The sequence below is a fragment of the Etheostoma spectabile genome, chromosome 6, assembly GCF_008692095.1.
Source record: "Etheostoma spectabile isolate EspeVRDwgs_2016 chromosome 6, UIUC_Espe_1.0, whole genome shotgun sequence".
NCBI lineage: Eukaryota > Metazoa > Chordata > Actinopteri > Perciformes > Percidae > Etheostoma > Etheostoma spectabile.
The window spans coordinates 27,700,436-27,705,506 of NC_045738.1; the positions used below are offsets into that span (position 1 = coordinate 27,700,436).

At 42.7% G+C, this 5,071-nt stretch overlaps 1 protein-coding gene across 2 annotated transcripts in view; it reads left to right on the forward strand.

Annotated features, from left to right (window-relative positions):
* Window positions 1-5,071, forward strand: part of znf407 (zinc finger protein 407) — a 160,666-nt gene that overhangs the window by 85,021 nt on the left and 70,574 nt on the right. The window lies entirely within an intron of this gene.

Here is a 5,071-nt window from a genome sequence, read left to right on the forward strand (position 1 = left end):
CTCTCTCTCTCTCTCTCTCTCTCTCTCTCTCTGTCTTTGTGTTGCAGTGTGAGAGCGGCTTATTTCCTCTCACCAACTGGCCAACACAACACGAGAAAACCAGGGTAGGAAACCTAAGACATTCAAAAAAGGCCAGCACAATAACATTAAAACAAAAAAAAATCCAATCAATTAATGAAACATGCTAATTGATTAGTGTGATGCTCCAAAGCAGTCAAGAGAAACAGGGGTGTCACTTCAGCCCTAAGCTACGACAACATCAGGGATTGTGATCAGAGGAAACATTTGAATCCTTTTTTCACCTGTTTTTGCTCTTTATCATACAAAACTGGCCTCTTTTTAACTCACTGTTTTGTTTCTGTTTTTTAAATCCAGAACACATGGTTACAGTTTACACTTAACACTCACTCTGCAAGATCCCCCTCAATGAGCCCCACCTCCCCACTTGGGGGCGATAGTGAGTGTGTGTGGTAATGAGTCAGGTCTTTTCTTCCCAACCCGTTAGAGGTACAGGAACTGCTGCTGAGGGATTTATATCTCAATTAAAGCCAGTGTGGCCTGTGATGTTCTGACAGTAGCCCTATATGCCTGAACTGATGACAGGATCACACCACAGTATAGATATGGTAATGAGTGACACTATAGACACAGTAGCATGCAGCTTTCTGAACGCACAGGCAAGAGGCCCACCTGGGTCTGTGAATTAATCTGCGCGGGGGTGTCAATCATGGCGCATTGCTTCGTGATCAGAAGGGGAAAGAAAGGGCAGAGATGGAGAGATGCAGGAGAAAGAAAAGCAGAGATATAATGACTGGAAGCAGAACTTATTTCCGCTGTGGCCGCCGCTAATAAGAGCTTGACAGTTACAGTATGTGAAAAATAATATACATGATTACAAACTATAAAAGGTATCTCCTTTTTTTTTGCTCTCTTTTTTTGTGTATTTTGGTGTATGTTTTTTACTTTAATATTTAAAACCGTTATCTTTTCACTGTTTTGTGGTCTTTCCAGTGTGTACTAATTTCTCACTCAATTTCTCTCACTGTTCATTTACATTTTAGACCTGAAAAGCTTTGAGCATTCAAAAAAACATCTAATGTGTACATGAATACAACAGGTACTCGCACACTGCAATGTTTCAACTTAACACAACTTCCTCCTCCAAAAAATGCCCAATGTGAAGGAAATAAGAGATCTGTGTCTTAAGATTGGGTAATCACAGCATCTCAAAGTCATACTTCATGTTAATTTATAATTAATTTACTTAGGCACACATGGGTGTAATTAAATCAATGTAATGTCAGCTATCATTTAGTCATATTTATTATATATTTGTCTTTCACATGGGTTTTCGTACCTGAGGAAGACCTGCGTCGAGTCAAAACAATGGTGCCAGTGTGTAAATGTCGTTTTTTTTCCCCAGCACCTCTCCTCTCTCTGCAACTATTCCAGCTAGGATTGCACGATATTGACAAAATGTGATTTTGCTATATCTATTAGGAATATTGCGATATCAATACTAATTTCGATATTTAAAAATATATGTAAAATTACAAAAGTTACTGCAAAACTCATCTAAATCGATTAAATAGATCTCTGCTTTGCTCCGGCTGTGTTCCGCCCTCCGCCCCGTGCCATACCACAACAGGGGCGTCTCGGAAGCGGAGCGTCTTGCCCGTCCGGCTCTGAGATTTTATTGTCTCTACAAGTCCTTTACATGACAATCACATGTTTATTAAGCTAGTATCCACCTTCCACTCCAAGCACTCCTGTAATTAAACTTCATGCCTATCTTTTCTGGCGTTGTCCTCATGAAAAGGATCTGTGATGTTGTATTATGTTTTTCCACCTCCAAGATGACAAGATGAATATCTTGCCATCCATGGTGTTGTAGAAGAGACATGAACGATTTCTGGGCTTGGAGGGGGTTGGTAAATTGACCGGCCGCTCTCACTGTTTTTACTACCTGCCCGGCTGTCCGATCGGCCCACTGCTCGTGTGAAAATAGACCTGCCGCGGATCTTTAGCGGAGCAGAGAGCCAATTCACGCATGATTCTGGGACACGCCGTGACGCAGGTGGTAGAATATCGAGCATTAACTTTAATTTTAATCTGTTTATTGATCCCCTATGGGGAAATTACGATTTACACTCTGTGTCCATACTTTGTTAGTTTACACACAGTACTGAACTACACAAACACACACACACACACGCTCAAGATCTATACATGCACTAATGGAGAGATGTCAGAGTGAGTGGGCTGCCAGCTGAACCAGCGCCGATGCCTAGCTCAACAGCACCTGGCAGTGCCCAGGAGGTGAAGTGGCATCTCTCCAGCCACCAATCCACACTCCCTACTTTTTGGTCCATACAGGGACTTGAACCAATGACCCTCCGGTTCCCAACCCAACACCCTACAAGCTACTGCCATCCCCAAACTTGAATGGCTGCCATTGCTATTGGGGCCTGTGGCGCCCTGTGGAAAATAAAGGCCACTTTCTTCAAACCTAGCTGGCCTTCATTGTCAGATTGTTGACTGCTGACCGCCAAGCCTTCATGCCACCAGCCCAGAACATCGCTGTGAAGAACAGTGCACTGGCTACCACAGATTGATAGAAGATCATCTCCAGGAGCCTGTTGCACAACACTGAAGGATGGAGTTTCCTCAGAAAGAACAGTCTGCTCTGTCTCTTCCTGAAGAGGGCATGAGTGTTGTCAGTCCAGGCTAGTTTGTTATTGATTTGGACCCTAAGGTACTTGTATGAGTCCACCCTCTTCACTTCTTTTCTCTGGATGACAGCTAGGACAGGGGGCGTCCTGTTCCTCTGGTCGTCCATCACAATCTCTCTGGTTTTGCTAGTGAGCTCAAGGTGTGATGATCAGTCATCTGTAAAAATAGTGAAGACACCATGTTTCACACTGGAAAGTGTTCACTGGAATCATATCATCATGTCATATAGTGATAACTTCCATTTTGGCCAAAAAATACACTTTATACCTTTTATTTGATTCCTTCAAAGTCTGCACTACATACTGTATATGGACAGACATGGATGTGCACTGCAACTTCACTGGTTGGCAGAGGCAGAACAATATAAATAGAGATACGACAACTGATGAAACTGTATGTTTAAAGAATGTTTTACTATAAAATCAAATCATCATATAATGACAAATTACATTTTTTAGGAGTGTGTTACACATTTATACATATACATTTGAATACTTTAAAAATAGAAAGGTTTTAGAACTTTCTCATGCTGTGTTGAATCTGAAACAGATTGCTTTGACAACATTTCTGAATTAATTCTGGTTGTTTGTGGTTTCAAATTCAATGTCGTCAGATATCTTGAATTGGCAGACCTCTCTTTCTCTCAAGCGCGCTCTTACTCTCTCTCTCTCTCTCTCTCTCTCTCTCTCTCTTTCCCTCTATCTGTCTTCCCTCTCCCTCCTACCTTTGGTGTGTTTTGCATGGTGCCCGGCTGTTTAGAGGCAGTATGCATATGTATGGGCGAGACGGTGGATCGTGACGGGATCTGACATGCAGGGACAAGATCAAAGCGCTCCATCTGATCCCATAAAAACAGACGCAAACCCTTCTCTCATCCTTACAAAACCCCCACTGATAGTCAACTGTGCCAGCCCTGACTCCTCCATCTTCTCTCCTCTCATCCTGCCTTCATTTTTCTCTCACGTTTTTCCCTCCATCCCAGCATGCAGCATGCCCACGTCAAGGCCTGCCTGCCTGCCAGACTTTGCGATTACGCCCTGTGATAAACAATGGCCCGTTTAGCTCATAAAGCAGGAGTGTTGTGCATAATGCTTACAATAAAAGATAGCATCTCTTCACTCATCTTATTTACCTCTCCCACGGTGGCAGGGGCGGCGGGCTGTTCTATAAATACCACAGGGAGGGAGGAAAGGGAAGGAAATACAGATGCAGACATACATCTGTTGGTCAAATAAAGTCTCTGCCAAGTCAGTTGATGAAAAGGAGAGGAAAACAGGACTGTTTAAATTTGCATTTGAGCTTAGAGCCAGGTGATAAAGACGCCATTTTGAAGCTGCTTCATTCTTCCTGGTAAGTGAGCTTAAAATGTCCGCTCAACTGGCGTAGAATGACATCCATATCACATTTAGATTCATCTTTATGGAACATATAGATTGATATGGAAGCCAGAACCCATTTTTCCTCTCCCCATCTTTAATTCCCTCCTTTCTCCTCTCTTTTCCCTCCCTCCTTCTCGTTCTCCTTTGCCCCCCTTCTTCCAGTAAGGAAGATGTATGAGTTTGAATTATTGATTCAGACACATGCTACATGCTGCTTGGAGTCATTATTTGTTCAGGTGAGTGTCATGCTGCTCGCTATGAAACAGATACCACGGGGATTAAGCGACACAATCAGGACTTAAAGACAGCCGCCCTCCCTAAAATAACATGGCCCTCGCTGCAAGACAAATGCTCCCCAAAACCTGACTTCATTTGTTTATGAGTCACACATTAGTCATCCTGTGCCTGAATTACAGAGCGGGGGTAAAGATTAATTTGAGCACAGTCTTTTTCTATTGTTTTTACTTCTGTGTGTATCTTAAAGTCTAAAAACACAGCAGATGAATGTACTGTAGGTGCAACAATCCTACACATTGTAAAAATAAACTTTAAAACACACAGCTTTTGTTGGGTGGTAGGTGTCTGTATGAAGAAAAGACAGATGTCCAGAATAAAGAAAGAACACCATGCATATATATAATATTCAAATTTTTGTTTTTTTTCAGAGAGGCTTTTGGCGACATATAACAGAACAACGCACACCACACACGATAAATCAGGCTTTTGCATTTTGTTGGATTGATACTGACTATCCAAAGCTGAGCTGAGATTGATTGTGTGAGCAGAGGTTGGAAGGACGTGTTAGTAGAGAAATTAAGATGGAGGGAAGCTCTGATACAGGGGCCTTAAGAGAGAAGCGGGAGGTAAAATTTTGCTAACTGCTCGTTTAGACCTGGCTAAGTGGTCAGGGACACTGGACAGGTGAACTCTATTCTCACCACTGGCCCTGCAGGGGGAGA